The sequence below is a fragment of the Oryctolagus cuniculus genome, chromosome 14, assembly GCF_964237555.1.
Source record: "Oryctolagus cuniculus chromosome 14, mOryCun1.1, whole genome shotgun sequence".
NCBI lineage: Eukaryota > Metazoa > Chordata > Mammalia > Lagomorpha > Leporidae > Oryctolagus > Oryctolagus cuniculus.
The window spans coordinates 17,594,263-17,618,614 of record NC_091445.1 but is presented as its reverse complement, the minus strand read 5'-3'; the positions used below and the strand labels follow the sequence as shown (position 1 = coordinate 17,618,614).

Genomic DNA, 24,352 nt, shown 5'->3' with positions numbered 1-24,352 from the left:
GTTTTGGGTGATAGTGACGTGTCAGTGGAGGGTCATCTGTTACAACAAATGTGGCACTCTGGAACACGATGATGGAGGACGGAAGCTATGGAGGTCTATGTATTTTCTGCTCAATTTTGCTATGAGCCTACAGCTACTATAATGAATAAAAACCCAAATTTTTAATAAATAAAGAACACTACCTAATGGTGATCAAATCCTTTTGCTCTGACATTGTAATTGATTAGACAACAAACATCACACATTAATTACTTCAAGTCTCAAAGTTAATTATAGATCCTGACATTGCAAAGCAGTATAACCATGCTTTATTTAAAACTCCTCAGAGGAATATAGGTCCCTACATATTGACTCAAGGATCCGGAAGGAATAGCTGGCAGCATTGCCTAAAGTTTAGGACAAACATAATTTTTAAAACAAAGATGTTACCAAGAACGAGATCGGATCAGCTTGCCACTCACTCAAAAGCCAGTACTTGCAAGAGTTGACGTAAGAAAATCAGGCTTACAGAAGAGCCCATGGCTTGTGGAAGTGGTGGAGCTTCCTGCCCCAAAGGCCCTTTCAGATCCTGAAGTTAGCAGAGAGCTGGTGAGGGGAGCAGAAAGGGAGCGGTAGAGGAGGATGAGGAACTAGGGGTGCCACGCACAGGGCCAGCTGCAATTTGGGCAGACACAGCGCTTCTGTTCAGCCTGCGGTTGCAAATCCAGTCCTCTGAGCACGTGACCACACCAGGTCGCTTGGCAACTTCAGCCAGTTTTCTCAGCATCAGTTTCTGGCGTTCTCAAGCGCGCATGGTTAAGCAGTTCAGTTAAACACAGGTCTGATTAGTCACAAAGTCGGCAGTTAGCTTTGGTGGACAACATGGAGTCATTTGAGCTATGGCTCCAAAAATCCTACTTGTTCTAATCTAATTTAGTGCCACATGTATTTACATGCACACAGGCTTACATTTGTAATGCGAGCAATGATCATTCACTTGTTCTATAGGACAAATATAAAAATGCCCTGCTTAGTTCTTCCAGCAGAAAATAAATGGATTTACATGAGCTAAATGTTTCCTTTTCATTATTTCCCAGTCACTGATAGAAGAAAAGACATTCAGCTGTCTGCTAAGCCAACTTAACAAAGCAGTTTCAGTTGTCCACATATTTCCTGTGACCCTGGATATTTAGGGCAGTTTATTAGGTGTTTCTGTTCCAGAGCAGGTGTGTGTGTTGGAAAGCCAAACACAAAAGCCTCAGTCTTTTGCAAGGGAAGGTTTGTTGTAAGGCGGCTAAGCAAGCAGTCAGGTTCACATCGGACTCCTTGCTCAGTTTTACAAGATCTTTACAGAGAAGGGGGCGAGCAATGGAGATGGGACATGGGGATTAATCAGTTAACTGATTAACAGGAATAGCCGGGAAGCCTTGGTTCCTCTACACAGGTGTGGATCAGCTACCTGCCTCTTCATACAGTGCATGTTCAAAAATGGCAGCCGTAGCATCTTTGGCAGGGGGAGATTTTGTCTCCCGATGGTTGAATTTGTTCAGCAATCTGGGGGACAAGGGCAGTCTTGTGGTTTTGACTGGTTTGAGCCAGTTCTGTTGCAACAAAGTTCCTTGCTTTCCTTTAAGATAAACTCAAGCTGTTGATTAGTTGCCTTTTTATTCCCATGCAGGGTATGGTTTCAAAGGTGAAAATTATTTTATAATTATTTAACATTTCTTTTCCAAGTGATATTAACGTTTTTAAATCTTGAAGTCTTAAAACAGGTTTCTTAAGGACGAACTATTACTGTTACTTTTGATCCTCACCTTTTCTTAGTAATCAACATACCTATTGATTGTAACTCTGCCATTCCCTCTTGTGCTTTTTTTTCTTTATGTGGAACAAGGGAGGTTCTAATCTAGAATAAAGAACTCCTTATTCAGCATGTATTCACCTATTAATGTCAAGCCCAATAAAATATGAGCTGCATCCAATTTGAGAGGCCATATACTCATGTTGGTTTCTCTCCAAGAACAGGCAAAGGTACCTTGTCTAAAGGAATAATTTTGTCTAAATATTGTTTGTGGGGCAGACATGTGGTGCAGCAGGTTAAGCCACAGCTTGGGACAGCTAAATCCCATATCAGAATGCCTGGGATGGAATCCCACCTGTGCTTCCAAGTCATCTTTCTGCTAATGTGCCTGGGAGTGGGAGGTGATGGCCCACGTTCTTGGGTTCCTGCCGCCCAAGTGATAGACCCAGATGGAGTTCCTAGCTCCTGGCTTCAGCCTGACCCAGTCCCAGCTGTTGTAGAGGTTTGGGGAGTAATTCAGTAAATGGAAATTTCTCTCTCTGTCTCTTTCTCTCTCTCTTTAAATAAATAAACCTTTTTTAAAAATACTGTATATGAACAGATCTTTTATCCCAAGAAGAAGTCATCTTGCTCAGTTGTTTGTCTTTTACAAATTAGAGCTATGTTTTCTACTAACTCTGGAGCGAAAGTATGTCTTCTCTTTGAATTCCAGTGAACTTAGCTGTACAATTCTTGCTTCTTTCATTTTTAAAGTGGTTATACTCCTCTAACTAGATGTTCTCACAAGGAATACAGGAACCCCTACATTTTAGAGACGCTCTAAGAAAATTCACAGTTGTAGCTTGAGAACAGTGATTCTTTGCGTTTGATGCCCAGACCAGCAACCTCAGAATCACTTTAAAATTTGCAAATTCTGTGGCCCCACCCCAGAAATACAGAATCATAAACCCTGGGAGCTGGGTTCATTGATTTCTGTTGGTTTTATACCTTTGTCAAAGCAGTGCTTAAAAATATTGTACCACTATAGTTTTAATGATCTGTGATTACTTTAAAATTTACTGTATATGGGTGAAATGATCATTTTTCCATTCAGTTATTATTTTTAGCTATTGTCTATATTCCCACTAAAATGGTCTTTTTGCTTTTTACTTGTTAAGCTTCTGATCCAGTGAAGTATTAAGCCCTTTGACTGTAATGCAAATTTGAAACATGTTATCTAAAAAACTAAAAAAAAAAAAAAAAAAAAGGGAAGAGAAAGGGGGATGAGAAAGAAAGAGGAACAGGGAGGGAGGAAGGGACTATCATTGTTTTTAGAATTTCACCTGCAAATCACATTGAATTTGTTAAAAATTAATTAAAATTTAAAAAATTTTTAAATGTTGATAAGAAGTATATGAAACCAAGTGTAAATTTTGACACGTGAATCAAACAGAATTTAAAACAAATACTTTTAGTTTGTATTTACACAAAATTTTTGGCTGTAAAAATAATTAAAGATCTTGTTTATCCTCTGCCATAAAACAGTTTTTCACTGATATTGGATCAAATTAATTATAATAGCTTGATTGAGGTAAAACTGACTCATAATAAACTATACATATTAAAAATGAAAAATGATAAAACCTGTGCAAGAAAAAAAAAAGAAACCCTCTAGGTTCTTCTGATGCATGCTAAAATTTGAGGACCACTGATGTAAAAGATGCCCAAAGAATCTCTATCCGCCGGCGCCGTGGCTCAATAGGCTAATCCTCCGCCTTGCGGCACCGGCACACCAGGTTCTAGTCCTGGTTGGGGCGCCGGATTCTGTCCCGGTTGCCCCTCTTCCAGTCCAGCTCTCTGCTGTGGCCAGGGAGTGCAGTGGAGGATGGTCCAAGTGCTTGGGCCCTGCACCCCATAGGAGACCAGGAGAAGCACCTGGCTCCTGGCTTTGGATCAGCGTGGTGCACCAGCTGCGGCGCGCCAGCTGCGGCAGCCATTGGAGGGTGAACCAACGGCAAAGGAAGACCTTTCTCTCTGTCTCTCTCTCTCACTGTCTACTCTGCCTGTCAAAAAAAAAAAAATTAAAAAAAAAAAAGAATAAAGAATCTCTGTCACCAACACATACACAGTCTCTCTCTCTCTCTCTCCAAATATGAGGGGTTTTCTAAATGTCCATGGTTAACATATATAATTTTAAAAAAACTATACAGAGATTTCAGATATTTTTATGCCAAAATGAGCTAATCCGTGAACTTCATTTTCAATAGACTGTTTTGAAGTACCTTCATAATCATTTGCAATCACAAATAGACAACCAGAAAACCATCATGCCGATTACACTGTGTACTTTTAACTAATCAGTACCTGGAACCATAACTACCTGGAGAGAACCACAGGTGCAGCCAAAAGGTTTTGCTGAAAGATGATGAGCCCATCCAGGCTTTCTTTCTAAGAGTTTAGGTCTCAGTGACATAGCAGCCACATGGAGCTCCTCCAATACAACAGACTGTGGAATTAAACACCTGTGCGACCAGTCCAGGCTCCCCTTCCTGGAGTTCCTGATGTCCCCTGAATTCTAAACTACCCCTCCAGTCTTCTGCAAGGTCTTCAGGCCCATGTCACTCCTGCAAGGTCTACCATAGATGACTGACGTCATCAACCCCACAGAAAGCATCCTTCCAATGGCCACTGGGCCTGACAGTGAGAGAGCCCTGAACATGTGCTGGGGTGGCCACATCTCGGAAAAGTCTGGTAGTTTTCTGTTTACAGCTGCTCTGCATCAGGCAGAAATCTTGCGTGCTTTTGTTGTTCCTCAGTCTGGAGGCTGACATCAGCTTGGCCTCTCTGGGTCCTCTAAGAACTGTCCACAAAAAAACCCATTTTCAGTCGGTGGTGTTAGAAGCCTGTCTCAGAATTTTCTTGCAGTCTTTTTTGTGAGTGACAAGGCCCTCTGTACCCAACTTAGAGATGCACTGCCCAGAACATTTTATGGATACATTTTTCATGTCTGTATTTCCTTTTTTTACCATGCAAAGCAAGCATGGGGGTTTCGAGGTCAGAGACTGGACATTAGGATTCACAGCATTGGTTTTGCAGCCCTGCTCTGCCTCTGTGGGCAAATGCAGTGAAGGCAGATGCCCGCTGTGCATCCCACAGGTGGGTGCCACCAGGTGTGTGCCACAGGACCCCACCCACCCAGGGCGCACTAGGCGTTCGTGTGAGAACTTGTGCAGTGTAGCCTCTGCTCCTCCTTGAAAGAGAGAGAAACCGAATGCTTTTCATGGAATCAGATTGCATCTTGAGAAAGGAGACAAGGTTCCCCAAGTCTTTGCAGCCTTTTATAATACAAAGCCAAGGCTCCAAGCTGTGACCTTCCACTAGGAAGAGAAAACGGTTCTAGGTGAAAGGAGGCAGCCTCTGTCTTCAGTGCATAGTTTTCCACTACTCTGTCACAGTTAACTGCTGGACATTTCTGGTAAGCCTGGAGCTGTCCATTGTGAATAGGGTAGATGCTCTGAGATTAGAATTCGAAGCAGAACTCTCTTCATAATTAAAGAATGACCAATTTTTTATTCATAGACATCTTTAGAATGCAGACTGCTAGATTGCTTAAATTTTTTCAGGTTTACAGTTTTATACAAAAATAAACCAAGGCAGTGACTACAAAATTGTGTCTTTGAGGTTTTTCTAAAATTTATATAGTGTTTTAAGAATGTAATGCCTGTTGAAAAAAAGTAGTCAGCGAATAATTCCTGATTAAATTTAGGAACAGATAAACAAAGCTTTGTTCTTTATTAAATAAAATTGGAGGCTACAAATTATGAGAATAAATAACATAAATGGTAGAAGTTTGCCCCAGGGCACTGGGAAAATCCCAAAGCTAAGGGCAGTGCAAGTTCTGCCCAGAAATGCAAATCACCTACCTGAGAAAACCTGTTGGATCATGGGAGATAAACTCACCCTAACTGTGAAGATACTGCAGTTGCAAGTGCCTCTTAGGCTGTAGTCCATGTTGTATCAGTTGTCAGCTTCCAGCCATCCTGCCTGCCTGCCTGCCTGCTGCTTTTTTTCAGTGTGTTCAATAAATCTATCTGTGCTCACCACAGATCCCTTCACCACTTGCAACACCACTCTCAGTTGGTTGCTTCCCGACACATAAATTACTTTTCTATAAAGCACAGTCAAGTTTAAAAAGTCTCAAATTTCAGTTAAATTATCTTAAGTGTGTCAGAATACAAAAGTAGAGCACTTTGAAGATCTTAATTAAATTTGCTTTCTGTTCTAGTACTGTGCAATCTTCCCGTTCTTTTCCATAAAATAGAATAAAGTATAGGAGCAGCACCGTGGTCCAGCAGCTTAGGCTGTTGTCTGTGACACCGGCTTCCCTGGATGCCATACAGGAGTATCAATTTGAGTTCCAGTTACTCTGCTTCTAATCAGGTTTCTGGCGAATTTGCTTGGGAAGGCATGACATGGGCTCCTGCCAGTCGTGTGGGAGCCCACGATGGTTCCTGCCTCCAGGCTCCAGCCTGGCCCAGACCTGATGCAGCCATCTCGGGAGTGAGCCAGCCAATAGAGGATTGTGTGTGTGGGTGTGATTTTGTCTTTCAAATAAAAACATGTATCTTTAAAAAGATATAGTATTTCAGGTACCATCCTTTATGTAAGGATTAAAGCCTAGGGAACCTCATTGCTGTGCCCATTGAAACTTTGTCTGAAGGTCAGATAAACAGCTGAGTTTCAGCTTCACTGTGAGTGGCTCCATTTTTATTTTTAGTCTGGTTCACTGGGTCCCTGTGCAGGAGCCTCTTCTAAAACAATGCCCTCAAGTAATTTTTCTTCTTTAAATTTAATTTGCATATTTAGCATTAGGGAGACAGATCAAAGTTTCCATTAGGTGATCCCTGCTAATAGATTTTGGCCAGGGCCAGCGCTGGGAGCTGGAAACTCAATCCAGGTCTCCCACATCTTTGGCATGAACCCAGTTACTTAAGACATCACCACTGCCTTCCAAAATCTGCACGAACAGGAAGCTGGAATCTAACCCAGAGCTGGGAATCCACCTCAGGCATTCCAGTATGGTGTAAGGATGTCTTAACTGCTATGCTGAATGCCTGCCCCGGCAAATTGTATTTTGTTAACAGTCTATTGAAGTCAGGCACTCAGCATTGGAACTTTTGTCTTTTAAGAATTCTCTGGTTTTGTGCTGTGGAGACACACCATCAGCTTTGCCACAACAAGCGACTGATGCTGTTGAAGCCTGTTTACTGTAGGTCTTTGTGCTGCTTACTCCAACTCACAGTCCATCTGATTCACAAAGACACATGGGAGTTTGTTGAGAGTTTTCAAAAATACCTGCTTTGGGACCGGCGCTGAAGCACAGGGGGTTAAAGCCCTGGTCTGCAATGTCAGCATCCCATATGGGTTCTGGTTCGAGTCCTGGCTGCTCCACTTCCAATCCAGCTCTCTGCTGTGGCCTAGGTAAGAAGTAGAAGATGGCCAAAGTCCTTGGGCCCCTGCTCCCATGTGAGAAGACCCAGAGGAGGCTCCTAGCTCCTGGATTCAGATCAGCGCATCTCCAGCCATTGTGGCCATCTGGGGAGTAAGCCAGTGGATAGAAGACCTCTCTCTCTCTCTCTCTCTCTCTCTCTCTCTAACTCTGCCTTTCAAATAAATAAATCTTAAAAAAAAAAAGTAGCTGCTTTCTTGATAGAATTTCCTATACTTCTTAATCTACCTCTTTGGAGCACAAAGCTCCTATTTTCTCCGTAAATGTCATACTAATCTTTTCAGAATGTCATTCAGATCATTACAGTAAAATTCTGAAAAGCAATCATCAGTTTTCAAGATGGCAAGAAAAAAAAAACAAACTAGGGAAAGTAGTATCCAAAAGAGTTTTCAAAATTATTTAGTTTTTGCTGATTTCAGTTTCACTGTTCCAACTCAGTAGTGTTAAAACAAAAATATTGTTCTTTGCTGTCATGAAAAATATGTAGCAGGCAGAAGTCAATAGATTCTCCTTCTTGCTCCATCACTTGCACAGAAAAATCAATAGAGTGAAAGGAAAATACATCTCAAATGGACCATAATGCTCTTGAAATCCACAAATGTAGGGTATCTATAATACAGAAAACTGAACAAGCTTACATTGTAAATTTTATAAGAAAATGAGGGATTGTTTTTCATTCTGTTAGCAAAGAGAACATTTTAGATGTACCATTGCTCAGAGGTACATGTACCGTATCACTTCACAGATTCTAGATTTATGAGCTACTTCTTCCTGTGTTTTTGGTCTAACGTCTAGTAGTGTGCTTTTAGGTGAATACTGAAGAAAATGCTTGTAAGGGAAAAAGACTGCACACTTTTTTTAAGAGTTTATTTAAAAAAAAAGATTTATTTATTTATTTGAAAGAGTTACACAGATAGAAAGAAGAGGCAGGGCGGGGGCGTCTTCCATCTGATGGTTCATGCCCCAGTTTGCTGCAATGGCCAGAGCTGCACTAATCTGAAGCAAGGAACCAGGAGGGTCTTCCTGGTCTCTCACATGGGTGCAGGGGCCCAAGGATTTGGGCCATCTTCTACTGCTTTCCTAGGCCACAGCAGAGAGCTGGATTGGAAGAGGAGCAGCCACAGGACTCAAACCAGCACCCATATGGGATGCCAGCACTGCAGGCGGTGGCTTTACCCGGTACGCCACAGTGCCGGGCCCAGACTGCACACTTTCAATACATTCAGCATGACTGCAGGGATTTGGCAGGCAAAGAGGCATGGGCTGCCCCTGTGGAAAGCGATTTGGTCATACTCAGGGGTTCCTCAGAATTGATAATTCCATGATATATCCATGCCTTAGGCTTCTAGCTGGAGAACTTGTTTTGAGGTCTAGAAAATAGAATGTCATCAGCTAAGTACAGGCAGAAATCTGAAATGACCCCTGATGGTCCATGTCCTCGTGTATCTCCCACTTCTTTAGATTGCCTGGAATCTGTGAGTATGAATGGGTGTCCTGTACTTGTGCTATTTTTGTGAATGTGTGAACATCATTAATGAGTTGCCTTTGAGTTCATCAAAAGGAGATGATCTTTAGATGAACTCTTTAAGGGGGCCTAGAGCCCCTCTTGAGTTGGATGCTCTTTCTGACGTTGATGAAATGAGCACTCTTGCTGTGAACTGTCCATTGAGAGGAACGGCTTCTAGAAGCTGAAGCCCTCACTCCTTTTTTTTTTTTTTTTTTTTTTGAAAGCTTCTATTTAATAAGTATTAATTTCATAGTTACAGCTTTTGAAATATAGCAGTTCTTTCCCCCATACCCACCCTCCCACCCCACTCCCATCCCACCTCGTACTCCCTCTCCCATCCCATTCTTCATTAAGATTCATTTTTAATTACCTTTATATATGGCCGGTGCCGCGGCTCAATAGGCTAATCCTCTGCCTTGTGGCGCCGGCACACTGGGTTCTAGTCCCGGTCGGGGCGCCGGATTCTGTCCCAGTTGCCCCTCTTCCAGGCCAGCTCTCTGCTGTGGCCCGGGAGTGCAGTGGAGGATGGCCCAAGTGCTTGGGCCCTGCACCGATGGGAGACCAGGAGAAGCATCTGGCTCCTGCCTTCAGATCAGCACGGTGCACCGGCCGCGGTGGCCATTGGAGGGTGAACCAATGGCAAAAGGAAGACCTTTCTCTCTGTCTCTCTCTCTCACTGTCCACTCTGCCTGTCAAAATAAATAAATAAAAAATTTTTAAAAAGTTTTAGAAAAAAAATTACCTTTATATACAGAAGACCAACTCTATACTAAGTAAAGATTTCAATAGTTTGTACCCACACGCACCCACAATGTATAAAGCATTGTTTGAGAACAAGTTTTACCTTTAATTCTCATAGTACAACTCATTAAGGGCAGAGGTCCAACATGGGGAGCAGGTGCACAGTGACTCTGTTGTTGATTTAACAACCGACACTCTTAGTTATGACATCAGTGATCACCCGAGGATCTTGTCATGACTTGCCATGGCTATGGAAGCCTTTTGGGTTCACAAACCCATTATTTAGACAAGACCATAATCAAAGTGGAAGTTCTCACCTCCCTTCAGAGAAATGTACTTCCTTCTTTGGTGGTTCCTTCTTTCCATTGGGCTCTCACCCACAGAGATCTTTGATGTAGGCCACTTTTTTGCCACAGTATCTTGGCTTTCCATGCCTGAAATGCTCTCATGGGCCTTTTAGCCAGATCTGAATGCCTTAAGGGCTGATTCTGAGGCCAGAGTACTGTTTAGGGCATTTGTCATTCTATGAGTCTGCTGTGTGGTCTGCTTCCCACGTTGGATCACTCTCTCCTTTTTAATTCTATCTATTGTTATTAGCAGACACTTGCTCTTATTTATGTGATCCCCTGACACTTATTCCTTTCTTTATGATCAGTTATGCATTTAAAATGATCACTTTAACTAGTACAATGGCATTAGTACCTGCCAACTTAATGAGATTTGGAGCCCCATGGCAAGTTTTTAGCTTTACCCTTAGGTGTTAAGTCTGTGGGAATGTGTGCTAACCTGCAAATCTCCTCCCTTTTTTATTCCCACTCTTACTTTTTACAAGGATCAATTTTCAATTGGATTTGAATACCTAAGAAAAATTCTGTGTTAAGTAGAGAGTTCAACCAATAGTATTAAGTAGAAAGAGAAAATACTAAAAAGAATAAATCAGTAAGCTGTTCCTTGACAGTCAGGACAAGGGCTGATCAAGTCATTGCTTCTCATAGTGTGTTTCGCTTCTACAGGTTTCCTCTTAGGTGCTCAGTTAGTTGTCACAGATTAGGGAAAGCATATGATATTTGTCCCTTTGGGACTGGCTTAATTCACTCAGGATGATGTTTTCCAGATTCTTCCATTTTGTTGCAAATGACCGGATGTCTTTTTTTAGCACTGTGTAGTATTCCATAGAGTACATATTCCATAATTTCTTTATCCAGTCTTCTGTTGATGGGCATTTAGGTTGATTCCAGGTCTTAGCTATGGTGAATTGAGCTGCAATAAACATTGAGGTGCAGATAGCTCTTTTGTTTGGCAGTTTAATTTCCTTTGGGTAAATTCCGAGGAGTGGGATGGCTGTGTTGTGTGGTAGGGCTGTATTCAAATTTCTGAGGTATCTCCAAACTGACTTCCATAGTGGCTTGACCAGTTTGCATTCCCACCAACAGTGTGTTAGTGTCCCTTTTTCCTCACATCCTCGCCAGCATCTGTTGTTGGTAGATTTCTGAATGTAAGCCATTCTAACTGGGGTGAGGTGAAACCTCATTGTGGTTTTGATTTGCATTTCCCTGATTGCTAATGATCCTGAACATTTTTTCATGTGTCTGTTGGCCAATTGGATTTCCTCTTTTGAAAAATGCTTGTTTAAGTCCTTAAGCCTCACTCCTACAACTACAAGGAACTAAGTTCTCCCAACATAGATGAGCTTGGAAGAAGATCCTAGGTCCAGATGAAAACTCAGCCCAGCTGAGATTTCAGCTAAATGGCAAGCTATTTTTGTATATTCACAACACTTCTGACTCCAAATGTGTCACTTTTCCACCAGAAAAACTCTCCAATTCTTACGGACACCTGCCACACCCAGTGATTTAATTCAGTTATGACTCTAACTCCTACCGTTAGTGCAGCCCACAGTTAAGGGTTCCCCCAGTAAAGTTGCCCTAGCTTCAGACGCCAGAGTTCAAGCCACCCTTACTTCTGACCAACCAGCTATAAATTGTACCTCTCTAGGTACAATAATTTACTAGAATAGCTCACAGAACTCCAAAAACAGGTTACTTGTTTATTGCAAGGGAGTCAACTTGGAAATAGTCAAATAGAAATGAACATTGGGCAGGATAAGCAAAGGGACGTGGAGATTCACTGGCCTCTCTGGGAATGCCACCCTCCATGCACATCAGTGCACTCATCAACCTGGGAGCTCTCTAACCTCAATGGTCAGGATTTTTATGGAGGTTCCATCTTGTAGGCATGGTTGATTGCATCACCAGCCATTGGTGATTGAACTTGCTCTTGATCCCTCTCCCTTCTCATGGGGGTCAAGTGGTAGGGCTGTACTTCCTAACTTTCTGGTCATCTGGTTGGTTCCTTTCTAGCCAGTCCCATCCTGGAGTCATCTAAGGGTCCCAGTCACCGGCTGTAGGTTAAGATTCAGAAAGACATATCACTCCAGAGATTTCAAGGACCTTAGGAGCTCTAGTGTCAGGAACTAGGAAGACCAAAAGATATGAATGGCATCTCTGTTGCTCAGGAAGTTACAAGGGTTTGTGGAGCTCTGTGCCAGCAAGTAGGGGTAGATACCAAATACATGGTTCTCATCATGTCACAGCTGGCTGATGAGGTCCTAATCAGCTAAGCCATGCCTGAACTCCAGGAAGTGTGAGATCACAAGTGCATGTTGTTTATGCTACTACGTTGGTGGTAATTTGTTACGTTGCAATGGAAAATTAATGCAGCATCTAAGTTGAAGAGCAAGACAAGCAGGAGCTTCTTTGTCCTCCTTACAGATTGATTTTCCAGTTGTTTCCACTGTTCTTGAAAATACTGTTAAATGCCACTCTTAGCCATTGGTTTCCCTTAGAAAGGCTAGAAAGTGGAGAGTAAAAAATAAGAGAATTGTCAGATGCCAAGTTGTTTCAAGAACCTACCCACAGAATTCATTTTTATAACACCCAATGAATAGAATTGTTTCAGAGCACTTTGATTTCAGTAAAACATTAGCATTTGGAAAATATATTCATTAATTCTTGAGTTGGCAATCTTTGAATACAATAGAAATCCACATTTATTTTTAAATGGAATTGGGGGTATTAGAGAAGATTGAAATGACTCATACTCTGCTCATCTATGGTGTTTTGTAAATCAGTGTCGGAAAAAAGATCCCAGGGTCTGTTGACATAGGCTATTTTAAAAAATCTATTTCATCTCAAGAATAAATATTAATATGAACTTTTGGTGGTTTAGTATTCATGATAAGTAGATTTTCTTTAGTTTGGAAAAAAAAGATTTGATATATTTATGGTGAAACAATGTTAAAGTAAGAAGACTGACATTTAAAAATACATACTTTTCACTGCCCTTGGAGGACATTGTTGCTGAAATTTGATTGTGATGCTTCAGTTTTACAGAGTCTATTTCCAAGGAACAGAATGAGTGTGATAAGCAGGGTGAGTGTCTCCTACAGTGGTAAAGAGAATACATTATTTGAGTTTTGTAAGTTTTAAATACTTTCATGATGAGAATATAATTACATGGGAAAGACCCAAACAAAGCGAGCCTGTAGTTCTCACTGCAAAAAAAGCCACAGTTAACACCAGGAAGCTCTCCAGGTGATCTTGTAGTGCCATGAGAGGATTCACACTGGGGCCTTCACCAAATCCTAGAACTCACTGATTAAAAACAATGCCCCGCCCCCTAAAAACCAGGGATGGAGCGGAGCTAATGTTTTATGTGCCTGCACATAAAGCTTTGTGTTTAGGTCATGTCAGTGTCTGTCTTGAGGAAGTCTCAAGGTGAGTGAAGTATAAATTACTCCTTCACTGATAGTCCTGAAATACTTTTCCACATGCCAACCCGAGCCGTCTTCTATTTTCAATTTGTCCTCCCTTTAAAAATTGTAAATATTGCCATTTCCTGAGTTGACATTCAACATGAATCGGGAGAAGTTAGAACACCGGGACTATAACAAGGAATTCAAGAAAGCATGAAGTGTAAAAGTGGTAGAAAAATCAATGCCCATGAGCATTTACTTAGCGCCTAGTCTGTGCAACGCCCAATAGCGTACCCAGCACGTTATCGACCTTGGAATTACCCTTCTCGCCTGGAGATCTGCAGTGCTGTGGTGCTGCAGAATTCCATGTTGATAATGTACTTCATAACAATGATGTCAACCACAAGTACCAATTATTAGAGAAAAAAATGTATTCTAAAATAATTCAACAATACAACATAAAATTATTATGAAGATTTAGTGAATTAAAGACCTGTAGAGTGACAAGGACAATGTCTACTATATGGTAAATATACACTATGAGGATTTATTAGCCATCTTAATAAAAATAGCAACTACACATGGACCTATGTATAGTGATAGGGTATTTTGAAAACAATTTTGAGTATAATATTTAGCTTTGATTTACTTGAGAAGCAGAGAGGAAGACATCCCCCATACTGGTTCACTCCCTGAATGCCCATAACAACCCAGGCTGTGCTGGGGCCAAAGCCAGGAGCTCAAAACTCACTCCCACTATCTGGGGGTGGGAGTAAAAGCTGAGAATCCAGCCTAGGCACTCTAATCTGAAATACAGGGGTCGTAACTGCTGGGCTAAATGCTCGCTTCCTGTTTTGAAGCTTGAACGACTGGTTATTGGGTGGGAAGTAAAGCCCTCTGCTACCCTCTTGGTGAAACTGCTGACGATCGAAGAATGATGGTTAGCAAAGATCCAGGATGACACAGCCAATGTATATACTCATACTTGCCTCAAAACATGGAAAACAAAAGAGAAGTAGTTAGCCAAAGGCTGGAGAAATAAATAAAAGAAGAATATTCTTCCAGCTGTGTGAGAAACACACACACATATAATAACAAGGATAAAACATCCTATTCTTCTATATAATTTTTATTTTTCATGATCTTAAATTATCATTCTTGCTACAGAGCCAGGTATAAAAATGCCAGACCTAATTACATATTTCAAGACTAAAGTAAACAGGATTTATAAAGTATCTGTCACAACTGTAAATTGTTGAGAAGTTTGGGAGTAGAACTTGGGTTTGAAATTTATTTTTAAATTAAAAACTTTGGAATTGAAGTGTTTACAAATCTTTGATGATTTAATGGTGGCAGTGTTCCTATCAGTTCTTTGGACAAGGTCTTTGCTCTCTATATTGCACTTCCAAATGTGGAAATTTGAACGGAACAGAGAATTTAAACTAGATCTTATTCCAAGCAAAAATGAAAAGTCGAACCATTTATGATTGGGATTTCAAATCATTTGTCCCAGTAAAGGTGGCATTCACATTGAGTTATTCACAACACTGAGTGATGTTAACATGACATCTGAGGCCGGCACTGTGGCTCAATAGGCTAAACCTCCGCCTTGCGGTGCTGGCACACCAGGTTCTAGTCCCAGTCGGAGCCCCAGATTCTGTCCCAGTTGCCCCTCTTCCAGGCCAGCTCTCTGCTGTGGCCAGGGAGTGCAGTGGAGGATGGCCCAAGTGCTTGGGCCCTGCACCCCATGGGAGACTAGGATAAGTACCTGGCTCCTGCCATCAGATCAGCGTGGTGCGCCAGCCGCGGCGGCCATTGGAGGGTGAACCAACGGCAAAGGAAGACCTTTCTCTCTGTCTCTCTCTCTCACTGTCCACTCTGCCTGTCAAAAAAAAAAAAAAAAAACCAACATCTGAACCTTTCAGTGATCTTACTGGCCTAGGATATGGAGGAAGCATAAACTATTGGCCAGGCTCCAAAGTAGCTCCTTGCTTGCTTCTACAACTCATTCCCTGTTCTCGCACCTGCTATCACAGGTTCGCAGACTCTGAAGATGGTGGCTTTTGTTCATCACCATGATCCAGACTTTTTCTTGAGCACTTGCTCCCTGATGTTGGCGGGATTTGGAGATTTATAAGCAAAGAACAGTGTGACCACTGAGAGATTTACATTAGTTTTATGACATAGTACATAAATCTTTGAATGCCATGGATATGTTATTCATGTTAGAACTCTTTTTTTTTTTAAAGATTTTTATTTATTTATTTGATAGTTAGAGTTACAGACAGTGAGAGAGAGAGAGACAGAGAGAAAGGTCTTCCTTCCGTTGCTTCACTCCCCAATTGGCCGCTACCGCTGGCACTGTGCTGATCTGAAGCCAGGGGTCAGGTGTTTCTTCTTGGTCTCCCATGGGGGTACAGGGGCCCAAGCACTTGGGCCATCCTCCACTGCACTCCTGGGCCACAGCAGAGAGCTGGACCGGAAGAGGAGCAGCCAGGACTAGATCCAGCGCCCAATTATGGGGAGGAAGCCATTGTAATCCATAAACTGTACTTTGTAAGTTTATATTTACTAAATAAAAAAAAGGCAAAAAAAACTTACTAAATGAGATGTAAAATAACATTGATATGATATAATTGTGTTTGTTATAAAGTTGATTAGCAAGTGTTCCCTTTCTGATTAAAGAAAATGTCAGGCTCATATTTAATATTAAAATGATTTTATACTTAATATTATTTAATATTAATGAACATTATATGATTTAATACTTAACTAATGTATTTTAGGCAGTTTATATTAACTACAATGTGTATTTCTATTTAAAGTTTTGTAAATCATGAGAATTTGTTGTGTTTAAGGCTATACCATTGTGAAAGAAATGAAAAGCCATATATCAGTTCTAAAAAAATGACTGTTTTCTATAGTCACATGTGTCCATTGTTCTGTTGTTTTGCCATCCACATTTGAAAGCAAGTATTTGTAGTTTAGACTGTAGGCTTCAATTGACTATCAGCATTGCCTCCTTTATATCAATATGATTGTATTAAACTTCTTCAATTCAGATTCAAGACACTCTTAAGTGACTCACATGAACTGTTGAATATCTCTATATCCATTAATCCCTAAAACAAATTTTCCACCTCAGTCAATATGGTATTCATAGATTTCTCAAAGTATACTATGTTCATTTGCTCTTGCCTATATAAGCATGTTCAGTTTTTTAACTTAAATAGTCCTTTGGCCTCTTTACCAACTTGAGTTCTGAGTCAGGAGCCTTTTACTGGGTGTTGTGTTCTTTTCTGAAGGCCAAGGATTCCTTTGCAAGTGAAAATGAGTCCAGAGCAACACCGATAGCAAGGATGGCAAATAGTAAAGAGTTAGCAAGGAGTTGGAGGGTAGTGAGCTTGGAAATTTATGGAGGATACTGACAACTTGATTCAGAAATTTGGAAAACTGTTATATGGAAGAGGGATTCTTCAATTTTGCACTGTCTAGAGTCCACAAATAGTTCTAGAACTAATTTGAGTTTTGATGAAATAGACATCTGACTCACTTCCATGGAAATTCATAGCAGTTTGAGCATTTCCGTATTTTTCTGCAATACAGACTTCCTGAGCTTTGCTGGACTCTGCTGTAGATGGCTTCTTGCCCACACATGTATGGTTTTACGAGAAAGGAATGATTTTTTTCCTAGAAACCTTTTATTTAAGGTATACAAACCTCACGCATTTCATAAATACAACTTTAGGAACATAGTGATTCTTCCCACCCACACTCCCACCTTTCTTCTTCTTCCTTCTCCTATTCCCATTCTTACTTTTCACTAAGATCTATTTTCAATTAACTTTATTCTTATAAGATTAATTCTATACTAAGTACAGAGTTCAACAAATAGTATGAAAAAAAAAAACTGTTCCCAAACAGTTGAGACAAGGACTATTCAAAGTCATCACATCTCAAAGTGTCAATTTCACTTCTGTAGATTAACTTTTAGGTTCTCTATTAGATACCACAGGGAGAACATATGGTATTTGTCCTACTGCCTTATTTCACTTAGTATAATGTTTTCCTGTTGCATCTATTTTGTTGAAAATGACAAAGGAATAAATTTTTTTCTTTTCTAATGGTTGGGTATCTTTTGTACACATTTGCCTTTTTCTGTGTTCATGAGTGAGATATATGATGCAAATCTGGGTGGTTACCCTAAAGAGTCTGTGAAAGGAATTAAGAGATCAGGTTTTTTTTAGTGCAAATAATTCATAGAAAATTCATATGTGAGCTCTATGTATGGAGTTCATATTGTTTTGTACCCAAAATAAGTTGATCTTTTCACTACATTTCCCATGTACTTTTTGAAGTACTGTCATATGTTTAAATACCCTAAAATAAATATAAAATAGAATAACCTAAGAAATGAAAATGTTTCAGGCATATAAGGCAGAAAATTGTCATCATAAGCCAACCTGCACTATAAAAAACATATTAAAAACCATCCTTTGCCTCCGGACTTCTCTGGGGCCAGCAGCCGCCCGACTAGGGGCCCGGGGCCGCGGGCTCTGCCGACGACCATGGGCTCCGTGTCCAACCAGCAGTTTGCAGGTGGCTGCACCAAGGCGGCGGAGAAGGCGCCCGAGGAGGCGCCGGAGGACGCGGCCCGGGCGGCGGACAAGCCGGAGCTGCTGCACGGGGCCGGCATCTGTAAGTGGTTCAACGTGCGCATGGGGTTCGGCTTCCTGTCCATGACCGCCCGCGCCGGGGTCGCGCTCGACCCCACGGTGGACGTCTTTGTGCACCAGAGTAAGCTGCACATGGAGGGCTTCCGGAGCCTGAAGGAGGGTGAAGCAGTGGAATTCACCTTTAAGAAGTCCGCCAAGGGCCTGGAATCCATCCGTGTCACCGGGCCTGGTGGGGTGTTCTGTATCAGCAGCGAGAGGCGGCCAAAGGGGAAGAGCATGCAAAAACGCAGATCTAAAGGAGGCAGGGGCTACAACTGTGGAGGTCTAGACCATCATGCCAAGGAGTGCAAGCTGCCACCCCAACCCAAGAAGTGCCACTTCTGCCAGAGCATCAGCCATATGGTAGCCTCGTGCCCCCTGAAGGCCCAGCAGGCCCCCAGCGCCCAGGGAAAGCCAGCCTACTTCCGGGACGATGAAGAGGAGATCCACAGCCCTGCCATGCTCCCCGAGGCCCAGAATTGAGCCACAGGGGGTGGGGGCTGGTTTTTTGGCTATCAGGAAGTTTCAAGGAGCAGGCATCAACTGCAGAGTGGAGAAAGTAGGGACAGGGTGGGTTGGGGGGAGCTGGCATTGCCACGTATCCCAGGCTGGGGTTCACAGCATCACCCCTTTTCCCCTCATGCCGGGAGGAAGGAGTGAGGCAGGGAATTCCAACCATGCTATATCCAAATGCAATTAAGGGGTTTGGGGGGTGTATCACCCTGTAGCCTGCATGCTTTATCTGAGGCCCCGCGTGCCAAATCTCTAGCTTTGCAAAGTCACCTGGATGGGGGAAGTTTTCCTTTGAAGGAAGGATATGGAATAATACTTCCCTAGCCAGGGTGAGAAGACTGGTTGTGGGACCAGATTCCTGGACCCAACCCCCAAACCACTACGTCCTGTGGGAGGGGCTCTCGGGAGTAAGGCAGGGTTTTCCACATCTTGTTTCCTCATAACTCGATCCTGGGACAGGGTGCTGGGAACTGTCCCAAGCAATGTGTTGTGACGATCGGCAAAAAGGGTGGCTGGGGAACAGTCACAGACCCGCTGCTCCTGAGCTCACTCCTGACCCCATTCTGGGCCAATGCGATTTATTTATTTGCTCCCTTGGATAACTGCACCTTGGGTCCCACTTTCTCCAGGATGCCAACTGCACTAACTATGTGCGAACGACGTATCTTGTGCATTTGAACTTTTTTTTTTAATATAAATAGTCTGGGTTTGTATTTTTGTATATTTTAATCAAAGGCCCTCATTCCTGCACTGTGTTCTCAGGTACATGAGCAATCTCAGGGATAAGTCCGCAGCAGCTCCAGGTCTGCACAGCAGGAAGGCTTTTTGTTGTTTTTATCACCATGGAGAGCAACTATTTGGAGTGCACAGCCTATTGAACTACCTCATTTTGCCAACTGGAGCTGGCTTTTTTGCCACAGTGTCCTCTTGAAACCCCCTCCACCTTAAAAATGTTTCAGGGAGATGAAGTGTTAATGGGGTTGTCCCATGATTGAGCTCCTCCTCCCGGAAGACTGAAAATTAGTCTGGACAGGAAAATGCAGAGAAGTCAGGCCATGCCAGCTGAAAGGCCCAAAGAGGAAGCCATGGTCAAGGTTGCCTGATCCTAGGACACAGGTCCTTTGCTTCACTTAACAGAGCCATCCTTCACCAACCAGATTTAGGCGAGGCCCACTATGCACAACAGGGTGTGTGTGTTTGTGTGCACACACGCGTGTGTGAAAAATGGGAGCTGGTAAGGATGAGTTGAAGACCAATACCCCTGTACCCATCCTGTGCTGTCCAGGGGTGAACATGAAGCAAGGACTAAAAAATCCTTAACCTTCCCAAATTCTTGGCTTCCAGGGAGACCCATAAGTGAGGGCCTCGGTGGTGGTGTCCGGAGCCAGTGTCCTGCCCTGTGACTGTAGTGATGACTGTGTCATGGTAACTAAAGGAGAAGGGGGTTTCATGTACATGCTGAGAGATCACCGCAACCTACCTCACTGTGTTGAAACGGGACAAATGCAATAGAATGCATTGGGTGATGTGTGTCTAGTCCTGGGTTCCTGTCTCCCCCAAATGCTGCCCCCCTTCAGTTATTGTATTGTCTGGGCTTTGTAGGACTTCACTGCGTCTCTGAGTTGGTGATTGCTAGGTGGCCTAGTTTGTGTAAATATAATGTGTTGGTCTTTCTCCATGTTCTTTTGGGGTTTTATTGTTTACAAAATTCTTTTTGTATTGAGAGAAAAATAGCCAAAGCATCTTTGACAGAAGGTTCTGCACCAGGCAGAAGGATCTGAAACACAGGAGGCTCTCTTCTTGAAGCGGGGATCTTAAGCTGTCTTTGGTGTTCCCCTTCCCCTATCCTATTCTGGATCTCTGTCCTTAAAATTTGACTCCTAACCTACCCTCTTCTCCATTCCCCCACCCACACGTAAACACTGAATCCTGGGTGTCTCCACACATCTAAAGGATTCATGCAAAAATCCTGAACAAAATAGGAAGCTCTGCCCCTTGTTCCCAACCTCCTGAGTCAAGACCATTTCCTGATGGGACTCATGCCAAAGACTTAAGACACTGATGCATTTGGATGGGTCAGACCTCAATTTATCCGAAAGAAGAGAAGCTATTGGGCACCTTATGTGTAGAAAAGGGGTTTGGAGATCAAGAAGGGGACTATGAATGTACGTCCAAGTCACTCAGGAACTTTTATGCAGGTGCAAGAAACTTATGTCAAAGTGGCCATAAGATTGTTTGATAGGAGACGGACGAATGTAACTCCATGTTTACTGCTAGAAACCAAAGCTTTATGTGAAATCTTGAATTTATGGGCGGGAGGGAAGGAGGGTAGGAAAGCTTGCGTCTGTTCTTTGGCTGACCCCCCCCCATTCCTGAACTGCAGGAGAATAAGCCCCCTTGGGTTTGGTGACCCCACCACTGGGGAGTGTGTATTTGAAGGTTGATTTTTGCTGTACTGGGTTCCTCCTTTCCCATTTTCTAATTGCTTTGTAACACATATGCTCACTCTCCCATCCCTTCTCCTTTCCCTGGGGAAATACAATGAATAAATCAAGACTTATTGGTACTGAAAAAAACAAAACAAAAAACAAAAAAAAAAAAACACCATCCTTCAGGCACAAGGAAAATGATCATCTGATAGAAATGTAGATGTTGGAATAAAATCACCATAAATAATTTTAAAATAAATAAATAAGGAATAAATGGATTTCTCTCTAGACTAAGCCAATACATTTTTGGGATCTCATAAGCAGCTTGACAGCCCTCTAGCCAATATCTGATATCCTTTATGGGAAGTTTTTCAATAGGTTCAGCTCAGTTTTCCACCAGATTCTTTTGCTTTCTCCAACTACACCATAAATATATTATTCCAAGTAAGTCATCTGTTTTCTCTTGCTTTGTAAACAGTTTCCATAATTTTGGCAACTTAACACAATACCCGTTTCATAGCCCAGGGTTGCTGTAAGTCATAGATCTGGGCACACAAGAGTTGATTTTTTCCTTAGATCTCACAAAGCCAAAGACAAGGTGTTGGCTGCCCTGAGCTCTTCTCTGGATCTCAGGGTCCGTGTCCAGGCTCACTCCTGGTGTTGGCAGAGTTCAGTTCCTGGAGGTTGTAGGTCTGAACGTTCTCTGTTCCTGCTTTCAGCCAGGGTTTCGTGCAGCTCCTAAAAGCCAGTTGTACACTCTTTCATGATGAAAACTCTAAGCAAATTGGGTACAGAAGGAACATTCCTCAATATAATCAAAGCAATCTATGAAAAACCCATGGCCAGCATCCTATTGAATGGGGAAAAGTTGGAAGCATTTCCACTGAGATCTGGTACCAGACAGGGATGCCCACTCTCACCACTGCTATTCAACACAGTTCTGCAAGTTTTAGCCAGAGCCATCAGGCAAGAAAAAGAAATTAAAGGAATACAAATTGAGAAGGAAGACGACAAACTATCCCTCTTTGCAGACGATATGGTTCTTTATTTAGGGGACCCAAAGAACTCTACTAAGAGACTATTGGAACTCATAGAAGAGTTTGGCAAAGTAGCAGGATATAAAATCAATGCAAAAAAATCAACAGCCTTTGTATACACAGGCAATGCCACTGCTGAGAAAGAACTTCTAAGATCAATCCATTCACAATAGCTACAAAAATAATCAAATACCTTGGAATAAACTTAACCAAGGACGTTAAAGATCTCTACAATGAGAATTACAAAATCTTAAAGAAAGAAATAGAAGAGGATACCAAGAAATGGAAAAGTCTTCCATGCTCATGGATTGGAAGAATCAACATCATCAAAATGTCCATTCTCCCAAAAGCAATTTACAGATTCAATGTGATACCAATCAAGATACCAAAGACATTCTTCTCAGATCTAGAAAAAATGATGCTGAAATTCATATGGAGATGCAGGAGACCTCGAATAGCTAAAGCAATTCTGTACAACAAAAACAAAGCCGGAGGCATCACAATACCAGATTTCAGGACATACTACAGGGCAGTTGTAATCAAAACAGCATGGTACTGGTACAGAAACAGATGGCTAGACCAATGGAACAGAATTGAAACACCAGAAATCAACCCAAACATCTACAGCCAACTTATATTTGATCAAGGATCTAAAACCAATTCCTGGAGCAAGGACAGTCTATTCAATAAATGGTGCTGGGAAAACTGGATTTCCACGTGCAGAAGCATGAAGCAAGACCCCTACCTTACACCTTACACAAAAATCCACTCAACGTGGATTAAAGACCTAAATCTACGACCTGACACCATCAAGTTACTAGAGAACATTGGAGAAACCCTTCAAGATATTGGCACAGGCAAAGAGTTTCTGGAAAAGACCCGGGAGGCACAGGCAGTCAAAGCCAAAATCAACTATTGGGATTGCATCAAATTGAGAAGTTTCTGTACTGCAAAAGAAACAGTCAGGAGAGTGAAGAGACAACCGACAGAATGGGAAAAAATATTTGCAAACTATGCAACAGATAAAGGGTTAATAACCAGAATCTACAAAGAGATCAAGAAACTCCACAAAAACAAAACAACCCACTTAAGAGATGGGCCAAGGACCTCAATAAACATTTTTCAAAAGAGGAAATCCAAATGGCCAACAGGCACATGAAAAAATGTTCAAGGTCACTAGCAATCAGGGAAATGCAAATCAAAACCACAATGAGGTTCCACCTCACCCCAGTTAGAATGGCTTACATTCAGAAATCTACCAACAACAGATGCTGGCAAGGATGTGGGGAAAAAGGGACACTAACCCACTGTTGGTGGGAATACAAACTGGTGAAGCCACTATGGAAGTCAGCCTGGAGATTCCGCAGAAACCTGAAGATAACCCTACCATTCAACCCAGCCATCCCACTCCTTGGAATTTACCCAAAGGAAATGAAATTGGCAAACAAAAAAACGGTCTGCACCTCAATGTTTATTGCAGCTCAATTCACCATAGCTAAGACCTGGAATCAACCTAAATGCCCATCAACAGCAGACTGGATAAAGAAATTATGGGATATGTACTCTATAGAATACTATACAGCAGTCAAAAACAATGAAATCTGGTCATTTGCAACAAAATGGAGGAATCTGGAAAACATTATGCTGAGTGAAATAAGCCAGTCCCAAAGGGACAAATATCATATGTTCTCCCTGATTGGTGACAACTAACCGAGCACCAAAAAGGAAACCTGTTAAAGTGAAATGAACACTATGAGAAATGGTGACTTGATCAGCCTTTGCCCTGACTGTTGATGAACAACTTAATACGTTATCCCTCTTAGTATGTTTTTTGTTTGTTCTACTTAATACTATTGGTTGAATTCTGTAATTAATACACAGTTATTCTTAAGTGTTGAAACTTAACTGAAAAGTGATCCCTGTTAAATATAAGAGTGGGAATAAGAGAGAGAAGAGATGTACAATTTGGGACATGCTCAAGCTGACTTGCCCCAAACGGTAGAGTTAGAAACATACCAAGGAATTCCAATTCAATCCCATCAAGGTGGCATGTACCAATGCCATCTCACTAGTCCCAGTGATCAATTTCTGTTCACAATTGATCATAATGATAGGACTAAGAGTCAAAGGGATCACATAAACAAGACTAGTGTCTGAAAATACTAACCGATAGAATAAAAAAGGGAGAAAATGATCCAACATGAGAAACGAGATACACAGCAGGCTCATAGAATGGCAGATGTCCTAAACAGCACTCTGGCCTCAGAATCAGCCCTTAAGGCATGTGGATCTGGCTGAAAAGCCCATGAGAGTATTTCAGGCTTGGAAAGCCAAGACACTCTGGCAATAAAAAAAAAAAATGACCTAAATGAAAGATCTCCACGAGTG

At 42.0% G+C, this 24,352-nt stretch overlaps 1 protein-coding gene and 1 pseudogene across 17 annotated transcripts in view; both read left to right on the top strand.

The window, feature by feature from the left end:
- MCTP1 (multiple C2 and transmembrane domain containing 1) overlaps positions 1-24,352 on the top strand; it is a 627,604-nt gene that overhangs the window by 285,222 nt on the left and 318,030 nt on the right. The gene's annotated exons all lie outside the window — the stretch shown is intronic.
- Positions 15,971-22,212, top strand: LOC100343140 (protein lin-28 homolog A pseudogene; annotated as a pseudogene).